The 14,952-nt window shown below is 40.3% G+C and overlaps 2 long non-coding RNA genes across 3 annotated transcripts in view; both read left to right on the top strand.

Moving 5' to 3' along the window:
• LOC132209898 (uncharacterized) overlaps positions 1–5,094 on the top strand; it is a 95,694-nt gene extending 90,600 nt beyond the window's left edge. The window contains exon 5 of the long non-coding RNA XR_009446046.1: positions 4,241–5,094. This is a non-coding gene — a long non-coding RNA (uncharacterized LOC132209898). The remainder of the gene's footprint in view (positions 1–4,240) is intronic.
• Positions 5,095–9,088: 3,994 nt separating this feature from the next.
• The window catches only part of LOC125456182 (uncharacterized), a 56,641-nt gene continuing 50,777 nt past the window's right edge, over positions 9,089–14,952 (top strand). For both annotated transcript variants that reach the window (XR_007248413.2, XR_007248412.2), the window contains exon 1: positions 9,089–9,439. This is a non-coding gene — a long non-coding RNA (uncharacterized LOC125456182). The remainder of the gene's footprint in view (positions 9,440–14,952) is intronic.

Below are 14,952 nucleotides of genomic sequence, written 5' to 3'. Positions count from 1 at the left end.
GGAAACTTCCTGCACATTACCCAGTAGTGTCCCCCTTTGGCTGATGAGTCAGTACTCCTTCAGTTGAACAACGCTGAGAGGAGACACTGAGGGTAGCAAGGCCACAAAATTTATTCTGGGTGGGACATTTCAATGTCCACCACCAAGAGTGGCTCGTCAGCAGTAACATTGATTGAGCTGGTTGAGTCCTAAAGGGCATAGCTGCTAGACTGGGCCTGCAGCAGTTTGTGAGGGAACCAACAAGAGGGGAAAGCGTACTTGACTTCATCCTTACTAATCTGCTGGCCTCAAATGCATTTGCCTATGACAGTATCGGTAAGAGTGATAACCACACAGTCCTTGCGAGATCAGTCCCGCCTTCACATTGAAAATAACCTCCATCGTGTTGTGTGGCACAATCACTTTGCTAAACAGGGACAGACTTCAAACAGATCTAGCAACTCAAGACTGGGCATCTATGAGGTGCTGTGGGCCATCAACAGGAGCAGAAATGTACTCCAGCACAATCTGTAACCTTTTGGTTCAGCAGATCCCCGATTCAACTACTACCATCAAGCGAGGAGATCAAACCTGGTTCAATGGACATTGCAAGAGGACAAGCCAGGAGCAGCACCTGAATATGAGGTCTCAACCTAGTGAAGCCACCAAAGAGGACTACTTGCACTCCAAACACCAAAAGCAGTAAATGATAGATAGTGCTAAGCAATCTCACAACCAATGGATCAGAACTAAGCTCTGAAGTCTTGTTGTATCCAGTCTCGAATGATGGTGGACAATTCTGCAACTCACTGGAGGAGGAGGGTCCACAAATATTTCCATCCTCAATGATGGAAGAGTCAGAATATCTGTGCAAAAGATAAGGTTGAAGCTTTCACAGCAGTCTTCAACCAGATGATTTATCTCAGCCTCTTCAAATGGTGCCCAGCATTACAGATACCACTCTTCAGCCAATTCGATTCACTCGACATGACAGCAAGAAAAATTGATTAAGTCAATGGATACTGCAAAGGCAACGGGCCCTGGCAACATTCTGGCAATACTGCAGAAGACTTGTGCTCCAGAACTAGTCATTCCCCTAGCAAAACTGTTCTAGTACAGTTACAACACCAGTACATACCTGATAATGTGGAAAACTGCCCAAGTATGTCCTGTACACAAAAATCAGGACAAATCCATCCCGGCCAATTACAACCCCATCAGTCTACTCTCAGTTATCAGTAAAGTGATGGAAGGTGTCATTGACAGTGCTATCAAGCAGCACCAGCTCAGCAATAACCTGCTCAGTGATGCCCAGTTTGTGTTCCACCAGGGCCACTCAGCTCCTGACCTCATTACAGCCTTGGTTTAAAAATGGACAAAAAAGCTAAATTCCAGAGGTGAGGTGAGAGTGACAGCCCTTGATACCAAGCCTGCATTCAACCTGGTGTGGGATCAAGGAGCCCGAGTAAAACTGGAAACAATGGATAGCAGGGGGCAAACTCTCCAGTGGTTAGAGTCATACCTTAGACATAGGAAGTTGGTAGTGGTTTTGGGAGGTTAGTAATCTTCGTTCCAGGACATCTCTGCAGGAGTTCCTCAGGGTCGTGTCCTAGACTCAAACACCTTTGGCTGCTTCATCAATGACCTTCGCTCTATCATAAAGTCAGAAGCAGATGTTCACTGATGATTGCACAACGTTCAGCACCATTTGTGACTCTTTAGACACTGAAGCAGTCCATGTCCGAATGCAACAAGATTTGGATAATATCCAGGCTTGGGCTAACAAGTGGCAAGTCACCTCTGTGCCACACAAATGCCAGGCTATGACCATCATCAATTAGAGACAATCTAACCACTGCATCTTGGCATTCAATCCCCCACTGAATCCCCCACTATCAACATCCTGGAAGTTATCATTGATCAAAAGCTCAACTGGACTCACTACATAAACACAGTGGCTATGAGAGCAGGCCAGAAGCTAAGAATACTGCAATGAGTAGCTCACCTCCTGACTCTTGAAAGGCATAAGTCAGGAGTGTGATGGAATACTCCCCACTTGCCTGGATGAGTGCAGCCCCAACAAAATTCCGGAAGCTTGACACCATTCAGGACAAACCAGCTGGCTCAATTGGAACTGCATCCACAACCCTCCACTCTCTCCAGCACCGATGCTCAGTAGTAGTAGTGTGTACTCTCTACATGATGCACCTCAGAAATTCACCAGATCCTCAGACAGCACTTTCTAAGCCCACGACAATTTCTATTCAGAAGGACAAGGATACCACCTTCAAGTTCTCCTCCAAGCCACTCACCATCCTTGGAAATATATTGCTGTTCTTTCACTATGGCTGAGTCTATATCTTTGAATTTCCTTCCGGATAACAATGTGGATCAACCAACAGCAGGTGGACTACAGCAGTTCAAGAAGCCACCTCACCACCACCTTCTCAAGGGCAGCCAATGGCGGGCAATAAATGCTAACCAGCCAGTGATGCCCACATCCCACAAAATGAATATAAACGATAACAACAGATGTTTAGGGTCACATTAGTGAATCATTTGGGTTTTTCCAGCAATCGACAGTCATTATTAAACTGGTCATCGTAGTCATCATTAGATTCTTTTTATTCAGATATTTATTGAATCCAAATTCCACTACATGCATTGGCAGAGTTAAAAACCAGGCCCTTGAAATGTCTAATAGCTTAAAAATCTAGCAATAAAACGGCTAGGCTATCCCAGTCCTTTACCAGTGTGTAATTCGTCCAGCTGTGGTTATTCTGGCAGAAAGTTCTTCAAAATATTTGACGTGGCATGTTTGAACTTAGAAGAATAATGTCATCCATTTCATCTAGATTTCTCCTAAACCAGTTAAGATGCAAAATATTATTTTGCCTGCTTTATCTCTCTATGCCTGCAAAAGTCAAGCCTTTTTTTCAACATAATTTGAATCTCTTATCTTTGTATGCTTCCAATCCACTCTTTGACTGTTTTAGAGTCTGCTTCTCCTATTTCAGCTATTAGTTTTGAGAGCCATGCAAAAGAGACAGTAGATGGATGTGAGGCAGAGAATGCAACAATAGCATTTCTGAAGAAAGATCTCGACTTGAAACATCAGCTTTCCTGCTTCCCTGATGCTGTTTGACCTGCTGTGTTCCTCCAGCTCCAGATTGTGTTATCTCTGACTCCAGCATCTTCAATTCTTACTACCCCCAATTGCAGACTGTGCTTTTTTTAGGTAATAAGGCAATTTGATGCAAGATTTAAAGGCTTAGCTTGCACCTGTAATTTGCCATCTTGATGAGAGAGAGGGTGCATTCTAATTTCCACCATCATTGGGAATTGGACTGGTTGCTTGTAAACTTAGTAATAGTAATGTACAGTCTACAGTGATCATTTACTCATCAGAATCATCTGGTCTTCTGGTTTATTCTGGATTTGTTAGAACTGAGCCAATTCTCCATCTGTTGGGTGCATCAGACTGGGACAAGAAGACAGTTGTATCATTTTAATTGCTAACATGATTCTTTACTTTCACACATTCTAACCAAAAGTTCATATGACTCGTCAAATGGTGCTTAAAGTAAGTATACAGCAGTAGGTTTGTCAATTGTACTGCTCCTGCTTTATGTCCTGATAGTTTTAATCTGTTTGCTATTTTTTCAGGTGAACGTCTGGAATATTTTCTTTTATGAAAATATTATTTTTGTTACAGGAACACTCCAAAATTGACTAAGGTTAATATGCAATGTATTCTGGATAGCATCACTGACAGCCATGTTTTTCACTGAGTTTACTGTTTTTGAATCCAAGGGTTCTGAAATAAAAATTGTCTTCACAATATCAATTATTAGTTTGCCAGTTAGGGCTATAAATTAATTTTGCCAATGCCAAAACAAGTATGGAAAAATATTGAACGAAGTGCATAATTTTTTAGGATAAGAGAAATTTAACTGTGTTTGAGAGTATCAATTTTCTGAACAAGTGGGAATTTCCTCAAGGGGTTATCCAGACTGACTGCCATAACTCACTGGAAGATCAGCAAAAATTCCGGATGTGTGTTGAAATGGAGTTTCACCAATACTGAAATAAAGAAATTCCCAGCTAAGCAGCAAAGTTTCAGAAGCTTATCAATAACAGCTGATCTGTCATATCTCAGTAGTTGTTGCAGTACTCGCAGAACAACAGTTCATTTTTGTAAGTCACGTGAAAAATAAGTTTCAATTCTGGCTTTCTGTTGTTTTCTTTTTCTTTTCTCTAGCTCAATTTTGGTTCTCTACCTGAAAAGACTGAACTTCACTGGAAGGGTAGTGAAAAGAGATGCAGCACAGTCTTCTTAGGCTGACACGTCAGGAGACATGGAGAGCAAGTTCTTGTGACTGCTTTTGGAGATCAACGGTCAGAAAGTCCTGATTGTGATTGACATCCTGACTGTTGGGAGACTGGGGTGGTGGGTCAGGAGGAATTTGTAGCTACATTAAAGAGGTATATCTGAAAATAAGTATTAATCACAAAACTGGGGGCTGGAATATACCTTCTGCTACCTGTTCAGCTTGGTGCCGATTGGATTATAACTATGTAAGATCAGCTCCCAATTGTCATGCTGTCCCCTCCAAAAATGACTTCATAAAAAGCATCCCTGGGGTCAAAGGTCAGGTGAATCAACATATAAATTTATATCCTCCTAGTACTGTAGCCAACAATAAAAAAAAATTTAAGTCAGTATCATTCAGCCTGTAAGGAATCGGAACAATGCAGCTATCTTTGTTGTGATATGGCCATTAATTAAACAAGCTGATTGCTGATTTTGGAAGCAATAGGAATTGCCAAGGTCAAATATCTGACATTTGCTGACAAAGCATCATTGATTATTATTGAAGATTGTTTCTGTTTACTGTTGATCAGTATCCTGGTTAATGAAATTGTGGGAGATATTTTGTTTGTCTACAACTTTGCTGTTTAAAAGGCTGGGTTCCTAAATGTCTGCAGCTCCACGGGATGGTCAGTGCTTTAGATAAAGTTGTAATTTTCACAGCCTTAAGCGTGTGAAATCCCTCAGAGTACATATAAGTTATTCATGCAGCAAACTAAAGGCTGTTTTAGCATAGCATCAAAACCTGCGCCTTGTCAAAGTGAAGTGCTTATTTTGTCCACCTTCCATAAAGGGAAGAAAATCTTTTTGTTAAAATTTAATGTATTGCAACTTTAACAAAGTGAAGGCTCCATGTTATTATCTGCGCAGCCTGCTATTGTTTATTGGGCAAAAAAGAGTTTATCACAGATGAATGGGCGAGTCAGGATTGTGGATTGCAGGTGGGCGTATCAAAGAAAAGGCAAAAATACACTTACTGGCGTAATAAGTGAACATAAACTACAAAACCCAGTGACTACCTAAGCTCCAAAATCAAGAATGGTAACACTGAAAAATCATCAAATTTGACTTTGCTCTGTCTTTAGGTAAGACCTCTGTGGTGCATAATTTTGCACAAACTATTTTAATGGCTTGTTTTCAGAAAGTATGTAACAGTACAAAACATTCTGTTAAAAGTTAGTTTTTGCATTGATCTGCTCCAGCTTTGCCTTACTATGCGCCCTGATTGCTTCCTCCCTTCTGCTGACCTAATAAGTGTTGACAGTGCCTAAGGTGACATTTTTTTCCCCATTCAGTTAGTTAGTTTAAGCAATGTTCCTTGTCCTGTATTGATTTAATACCAAATTAGCAAACCACAGTAGGTACTGTGTGTCACATTTATGCCATCAGGAAATTAGCATATTGAAATGCCATATTGATTAATAACACACAATGTTCCCAAAATGCCCTTCACTGTGGGATAAAGGAAGATAAGCAATAATTTGCCCTTGGACAATGTAAGTAATATATGAAGTCCTGAACCTGGTTGGTTCCTATCATCCAAAACCGAAAGCAAGTTTGTCAGAATGAACTCGCCTGTGGAAAAACTATATTGCACCTGCAAAACAATATCCATGGAAAAGTCCTCTCATCAGTTCCCATGATACTTGTTTTAACGTTGTTTTTACAAAAATTTACAGTATACACACTGGAAACTTGTTTCAGATCCACTGTTTTAAATTTTCAATTATTCATTTTCATGTCATAATTTAATTACTTAAACATTTTCCCCTCAAGACTCAATAACTTTGAGCCTTCTATCCAGCTCTCATAAGACACATCTGACGTTGACACTCTTGTTGATCATAATCTTAAGAAATTCCAATTTTGCATATTGAACCCTGTGCCATATTCTCTGTTTGGCTGCTTTTGTTTTATCAAAATGTGAACTGCTTCAATAAATGAGCAGGAACTTTCAGAGCCAATTTGCAAGAGAATTTGCTCTTTAGCTATTGACCTTTGTGTGGATTGTTCCACCCAGCTGTATAAGCCATTTAATGAATTCAGAATGTTGTGGAGTGGTTAAAATGTACTTCACACTAGTTGGAATTAGGAATGTTTCAAACGTTGGAACCGAAAGCAAGCTATTTGTGGAGCTAAAATAGTATCAGAGATAATGGGAACTGCAGATGCTGGAGAATCCAAGACAACAAAATGTGAGGCTGGATGAACACAGCAGGCCAAGCAGCATCTCAGGAGCACAAAAGCTGACATTTCGGGCCTAGACCCTTCATCAGAGAGCATTTGTGGAGCTTGCAAGATCAAAATTAACCAGGCTTGAGCAAGTCTAGAGATTGGATGATTCTGTCTATAAACAGTCTTGGTTTTTGAGGGTAGGAAGTAGCCAGCAAAGTTAGTCAGTAATAGTGTGTTCTTTAATTCCTTCAAGACGAAACTGGATCAATATCTGGCTGGAAATGGAATTGATGTCTTTGAATATATGACATAATAAAACCATAAGACCGTAAGAAATAGGAACAGCAGGCTGTTGGCTTCTTGAGCCTGATCCACCATACAGTAGGATCGTGGATGATCTGACATTACTCGCGTCAACTTTCCTGCCTTTTCCCTGTAGCCTTCAATTCCCCTACTGATCAAGAATCTGTCCATCTCAGCCTTAAATACACACAAGAACTCTGCCCCCATAGATTTCTGTGGCAAGGAATTTCATAGACTCTCAAGCTTCTGAAAGAAGAATTTCCTCCTCATCTCAGCCTTAAATTAGTGCCCCTTTGTTCTGAGACTATGCCTTCTGGTCCCAGACTCTCCCATGAGGGAAACATTCGGCCAGTATTTGCCCTGTCAAACCCCTTAAGAATCTGCTATGTTTCAATGTGATGCAATAATTCTTGTGATATTGTGGTACACAGTAATTAGAGGTTGCGTTTGTGGAAAGTAGCTTGTGTTGGTTGAACATAAGTAATAGTGTGAGCTTCAGCAGGCCTTCTCCAGTTGTTGTGAATCACCACCAAGGATCAGAGAATATTTGGGCAGAACTTCACCTTTCTCTATTGCAGTTTAAATGAGTGAGATGATGTTTAGGATTGGGCAGATTATATTTTGGTGTGTGGAAGTAAATAAAATGGATGGTTTTCTGCCCTTAATATAACCTGGTTCACATTACGTGGGATAGTTCACAATCAAGTAGGTTGTAAATTATATTTTTGATACGGTGAGATAAACGATGGAGGAAATTAAATGGGTGAGTAGAGTCCATGATAGATATGTATAACCTGAGGTAAAACTAGATTTAATTGATGGCATATAGTCTATGTTGAGTGGATAATAGCATTCTATTGGAGAAATGGACATAATATGCTAAAAGGTATTTTCTTATTTCCGTACTTTCTTATGGTCCTAGGATTTTTTTTAGTGGTTGATGAGATATTTGACAGTAATTATTGCCAGTTCCTAAGTGCCTTTAAGAAGGTCAGCCAGTGCTGTTCCTATACACCTTCCTTGTCCTTCTCATTAGTAGAGGTTGGGATTTGGAAAGTGCTGTTTAAGAAGCCTTGGTAATTTGCTGCCTTGGTAATTTGCTGCAATGTTTCTTGTAGATGTTGGCAATGCAGTCACAACGTTGGAAAGAGTGAATGTTTAGGTAGTGGATGGTGCCTCATGCAAGCAGCTGTTTTGTCCTGGATGTTATTGAGCTTCTTGGCTGTTGTTGTAGTTATAGTCACAGAAATGTGGGAAAAGTTCCAACATAATCCTGACTTAGGCCTTATAGATGGCAACAAGCTTGGTGGAGTCGGGTACTGAGTTTGAAGAACTCTGAGCATCTGACCTACTCCTGATGCCACAGTCTTTTTATAGCTGGCCCAGTTCGTTTTCTGGTTAATGGCAATCAGATAGAAGTCGATGATGGGTTTTCATAAACGGTAATGCCATTGAATGTGAGTGGAAGGCTACGTTCCCTCTAAGCTACTCAGCTACACACGAGCAGCCACTCCAATGTTCTGTGCACAATGACGAGTGTTCTGGAAGTCCTTGTGTGCACGTCCTCGGGTGCCTGCACAGCCAGTAAGAAAATTAAAGAGAACACAGATGGGAGGTAGCATAATGAATCAGTGGACAAAACCTACACTTTTTGAGACAGGCCCTAATTGATAAGGGAAACTGAGAAAGGAAGAGGCCTTTCCAGTTGTTGAGAAAACTAAGACTGAACCTGGTTGAAATCATATACAAGTTCACAGAGAGCATTCATAACTGAGTAATAGATGATAAATCTAGCGGCATGGTGCAGGCAGGCTAAAGGATACAGAGAGTAAGCACAGATAGTTGCTGGGGTTATATCTGTTATTTGAAGAGAATGTTCTTGGATTTACACCATTCAGAACATGTTGATGAGATTCTGCAAGATACTTGGTGAAGACTGTGTTCATGGAGCTTGGATTGGTTTTGCGCCACTATTGGCTGGGGATCTGAAGAAGGGGAGCAGAAATTCTTTAGAGTCATACAGCATGGAAATAGACCTTTGGTCCAACCAGTCTATGCCAACCATAATCGCAAACTGAACTTAGCCCACTCACCTGCGCTTGGCCCATTTCCCTCCAAGCATTTCTTATTCATATTGTTATCTAAGTGTCTTTTAAACATTGCCCCCACAACTATCGCTTCCTCTTGAAGGTCATTCCACACATAAACCACGCTCTGTTAAAAAAAAAGCCCCTCATCTTTTTAAAATCTTTCTACTATCTCCTTAAAAATATGCCCCCAGTCTCAAAATCTCCCACCCTACGCAAAGACACCCGCCATTCACCTCATCTATACCCCACATTATTTTATAAACCCCTATAAGGTCACCTCACAAACTCCTTCACTCCAGAGAAAAATGTCCCAGCCTATCCAGTCTCTCCGTATAACTTCAACTCTCCATTTCTGGCAACATCTTGGTCAATCTCTTCTGAACTCTCTGCAGCTTAAGAATATCCTTCCTATAACAGGGAAACCAGAACTGGATACAGTAGCCCAGAAGAGGACTCACCAACCTGTACGACCTGTACCTGAGTCCTGTACAATCTCAACGTCCGAACTCTTAATTCAAAGGTGAGGAAATAAAAGTTTTTTAAAGCTTTATGACTGAGTTTGATTACAGAAATGATGTGTAGACTTCTGAGTCAATTTATAAGATCTGTCTTAGTTATATCTGCCATTTAAAATATAATACAGTTTTTTGTATTACTGCAATTTACCTGTTAATTCATTTTATTTAATATTTACTTTCGGTTTTAGAGATAGGTGATGATCTAAGATAGTATTTGAGATTTGATTTTTTGACTATTGTACAACAATAATGTACTAAACAATCGAATCTTATGGTTTCATTCAGTAAATAACAGTAATTTGTATTTCTTCTACTTCAGAAAAAAATTACCAGTCTCAATGTCATAACCGTTGTTAGATTCTCTCTCGTCAGAGATTGACACTGCCTGACACTTGAGCGGCACAAATGTAACTTGACACTAAATATTTTGCAATGGTTAGCAACTGTCACTACTTCTAAAATTATGGTGGAAAAAAGGCCATTGATAAATTCCTGCAGTGATGTCCTGGAATTGAGATGATTGACTCTTCCAACAGCCACAATCATCATCCTTTTTGATGGATATGAATGAATCCAACCAGTGGAATGCTTTTTTCTTGATTCTGTTTGGTTATGAGATTTCTTACCTCTATCGCATGCTGCATTTGCTGTTTAACATGGATGATGTTCTGTATTGTAACTTCACCAGATTGGACCTCACTTTTAAGTCCGCATGTGCTGTTACTAGTGTTCTCTCCTACATGCTTCAATGAACCAGGATTAACCTCCTAGCTTGATAGTAGTCATAGGCTCAGAAATAATGATCATGTGGTTACCAATGCTAAAGAGCAGATGCAGCAGGTGGTAGACAGAGCTAAGCAATCCCACAACCAGTGAATCGGGTAAAAACTCTGCAGTTCTGGTAGACAATGAGTATTGAATAACACTCACCAGCAACAACCTGTTCATCAATGCTCACTTTGAGTCATACAGCTCCATCATCATTACAGCCTCAGTGCAAGCATGGACAAGGGCAAAAACTTCCAGAGGCGAAGTAATAGTGACATAAAAACAGCAGCTAACTGACTGTGGCATCAAGAAAAATAAAGGTCAGTGGGAACCAGGAAGAAAACTAGTTAGAATTATATCTCATAAAAATGAAGATTCAGTTGAAAACACACCTGCTAGTACTGATGGTCCCCATCACCCTCACTGATGCACAGTTTTTGTCTCTGAGATCCAATTTCTCTTTTAGCAGTAATGATATTGCCATATGACACACGGTAAAGAAAGTCCGGTGTTCCCACAGTTGTGACTCCTCCAAATACCATCGTAGTTAATTGCATTTCAATGACATGTAGATTGGTGAGGACAAGGTAAAATAGGTTTTTCTCCTTTTGATTCATTCAACATCTGTTAAAGTCCACCTGGTAGATATTCTGTAGGCCAGCTTGGTCAGTAGTGGTGCTATTGAGCAATGTTCTCAGTAAATTCTGCTTTGTGGACCTCCGAAGTTTATGCACAGCAGCGCTCTTAGAATGGGGCGTCAGTGTTTTGATATGTGTGGAACCTTTGATCAACCAAGCACTCACACAGCTTTAGAAGTATTGCTGCTATTTACCACAATTGTTGATGGACAGTGAATTTTCTTATCCAGAATATGTTATTTGCATTTCTGTTCTCAGTGCATCTTCTAAATGATGTTCATTGTGCCGAAGGACTAACTTATTAGGTGATGCAGTGTGAATTGTGATAATCGTGAGGAGATTTCTTTAGCACTGATGGTATGAAACTTCCTGAGGTTCCCAGGAGGACTGCCAGGGCCACTCCACATTGCAAGCCACGTGCCACCACCTCTGGTAGTTCAATCCTGCCAAGAGCAGGATAGAAATAGAAGAGTTTGGGAAAGTAGCTGAAAGGTATGATTGGCTGAGTATGACTAGGCTGCAGGACAGTACTCCCAGTTTTGGCACAAGCCACCAGTTGTTAGGAAGACCTTTCAGGATTTACTGGCCTTGTACATGTATTTACAATGACTGGGGCTTAATCAATGTCAAATGCTTTTTTCCATAGAGTCATTGAGATCAACAGCTCAGAAAAAGGCCCTTTTAGCCCATTGGGTCTGTGCTGGTCAAAAACAGGATTAATGTCTTAATCCCATTTTCCAACACTTGGCCCCATTGCCTTGTATGCTTTGGCATGAGACCTAGAACTGATCCCTTTTGTGATAGGTTTGAGGGGTTTCAATGGGCAATTAAGAATCAGTCATATTGCTGTACATCTGGAGTCACATGTAGACCAGCCCAGACAAGTATAGCAGATTTCCTTCCCTTAAGCAAAATGGTGAGCCAAATGGATTTTTACTATAACCCAGTAGCTTCAAGATCACATGATTAAATCCAACACTTTTTCCAGATTTATTTAATTAATTGATGTTAAATACCACAGTTGCTATGGCTGAGCTCCTGATTCTTGATTATTTGTCTGTTATATGGGCAAGCCACTCACAAAGAGCTACGGCTCATGATGAAAGTTGCTACTACTGTTTTCATTAAGTGTATGAAACTAGAGGGCCTGCTTTGTCTAGCATGGTAGAAGAAAAACATTTCCTGGTTTGACTAGAAGACTGTCTTGGAGTTAACAAGATAAAGTTCATTGCATCAGCTCTGATGAAGAGTCACCTAAACTTGAAATGTTAGCTTGCTGTCTTTCCATTGATACAGTCTGATCCACTGTGATCTCCTGCGTTTGTTGTTTTCAGTAGTTTACTGCATGTTAGCAACATGTTACAGATTACATTAACAAGATAGACATTGTAATGGAGACTTAGAGGAGTACGAGATGTGAAGTATCACTTTCAGATCCTAAACTATTCTACTTTCAAGTTCATATAACATTATGGCTGGTGCTATGGCGCTCCTCAGTATCGATCCTTGCAGACCCTCATGCAAAATAGCCAAGTAGCATAATTGTTGTAGTCCAGTGGCCCCAGTTGTTGCGGAACAATGCTTAGTTGATGTTAGCACCAGGCAAGTCACATCTCTGACTAGAATCTGGCCGGAGAGAGCAATAATATGTTAATAGTAAGCATACAATGAGTGGTAGAACAATCATATTCACACATTACGTAGTGTCTGCATTGTGAAATTGTTCATGTACATTAACAGTACATTTTCAATAGAAAAAATACCAATGTACTTTCAAAGTGTAAAAATAAAGTTCCCTGCTGCATGGTCTGATTTAATTGGACTGGCAGGATTTTTTAAACCCTACTTCTGAAGGTAGAAGAAATGCTTTCCAACTCACCACCCCTCCATTTGTTTACATGCGATGAATATCTATTCTGTCAGAGGAATTAGGAGCATTTGTTAGGACAGTTGCTCATTTTGTATGCTTGGCTGGTTTCGAAAGCTTGAGATCAGCAGATAGTCTTTTGAATGAAGAACAATGGAAAGTTTTACCAGATTACAGTCTCAGAATACATCTTTAGTGTGATTTCAGATACTTCAAGGATTGCAACCTTTTTCCCTTGGGCTTTTATTTTGGTCCAGTATCAATGATGATGATGAGTTTGAATTCAGGATTTTCTTTTTAGTGGATTAATGGTTTCCCAGTCATTTTAATCTAAATCTCATTGCTGTTGCATGGTTCCTGAGAACTGAACATTCTCTATAGTGGGTGTAGGGCTATACAGGATTCATCAGGGTTTCCAAGTGAGATGGGAAAATGTGTGGTAACATGGCATTGCATTTTTGAATAATGTAAGGAGGATAGAGAGTTGGGAGTGTTGTTGGTTTGGGAGTGCAGGATGAGGTCTAACAGGTGTTTAAATCATGTTAGGAGCAGTGCTACTGTATTGGAGAACCAGAGAGGGATGCCACATCAGCTGCATCTGCTTTCATATTGCCCATGTACTTCCTCAGGCCTGGCACAATGCAAAACAAACTCTACCCCGTGTCAAAAGACAAAAATTCCTTGTAATGTTACACATGGGACAGGTGTGCAATTTGCCAACTGCGTAAGCATGCAGGCTGGGTTTTCCGGAGGCCAGGCAAAAATGTTGGCCCCTGGTGTGCTTTGGCTTACAAGTAGCTTGACATAATTTTCTATAAACAACCTGTATCTTTTATCACAACTTTAGTATGCACAAGGTTAATACATATTCTTGATGATTGGAGCCACCTTAGGAGGTTCACTCTACTGCTTGCAGTAAGTAAGTGGAACAAAATTACATTAGCGTTACATTTTTATCAGTCAGAACACTGATCAATCTCATTTGTAAGTGAATGATGCACGGAAACAAGTTAACTCAGCCAAATAATAAATAATACAATACTTTGCATAAGAGAACTAGAAACAGTCCGCAATGAATTAATGCACTTTTACATATGTAATTTTTGGTTTTTATTAAAATACAATAATCTATTGAATCAAAGGAGCTTTATTCAGTTACTTGTGGAACACATTGACTAGTTCCAGATTATAATTATACATCTATATTAGGCTTAAGGAACTGGAGGCTACACCTGAGACTTGAATCACTCTGAATTTTATTCAAGGATATCATGTAGCAACAACAATTAAATAAATACATATTAGTGTCCCAAAGTTGCATATATCAGCAGTTTTAATCATTCCCCCTCCCATTGAAATGAATCATTCAGTTAGTAATTAATAGTCAGAAACTCTTCCTAATCCTCTCAGGTAAAGAATACCTGTTCCATCATTTTGGTCAGAATCCTCCATTTCTTTAACTATGTTTGAATTTCACCTAGTTTTTTTGAAGCGTTTCCTGCTGGGAGCCCTTGTGAGATTTCTTGCCATAAATTACCAACTCACCATATTAAATACCCCCTCTGTCCTATGGTGTCCTTCACATTTGATTCCATCACCATCTTACCATGTGCAATTCATTGAACAACTTGCCACTCATCAAATGACCACCAAGTGATCAACATTTCCTGTACCCACATCATCTTTAAGAGCCCATTGAGCATTCAGACAGCCACTGTCAGTCTGGACCTGCACTGCAAAGTTCCATACATTTTCCCCAAATGTGCTGTGATGTGGAGGTGCTGGTGTTAGATTGGGGTGGACAAAATCAGAAGTCACATGACACCAGGTTATTATCAGAAGGTTTATTTGAAATCACAAGCTTTTGAAGCGCAGCCCCGTTTTCAACCACCTAACTTCTGACTTTGTCCAAACATGCTAGGCAAGGGGAAGTTGGCACCCCATTCTGCAGGCAGGGAACTGAAGGTGGTGAGGACATGGGATGTTCTGATCCCCCCGGACCAGCAGTGGAGACCATGATACCAGTCTTAGCCATCTGGAGGAATGCCCAGCAATGTAGGAAGAAAAAGGAAACGTTCATTGACTTCAGGAAGCAGAGTGGAGGGCACGCCCCTGCCTGCATTAGTGATGCTGCTATGGAAATGGCCCAGAGTGACACATTCCTAGGAGTGATGATTGCCAACAATCTGATCTGGTCCATCCACATTGATGCGATGGTCAAGAAAGCACAACAATAACGCTG

Source organism: Stegostoma tigrinum, chromosome 8, assembly GCF_030684315.1.
Source record: "Stegostoma tigrinum isolate sSteTig4 chromosome 8, sSteTig4.hap1, whole genome shotgun sequence".
Taxonomy (NCBI): Eukaryota; Metazoa; Chordata; class Chondrichthyes; order Orectolobiformes; family Stegostomatidae; genus Stegostoma; species Stegostoma tigrinum.
The sequence above is the reverse complement of the archived record's forward strand: the minus strand, read 5'-3'. Positions and strand labels throughout refer to the sequence as shown.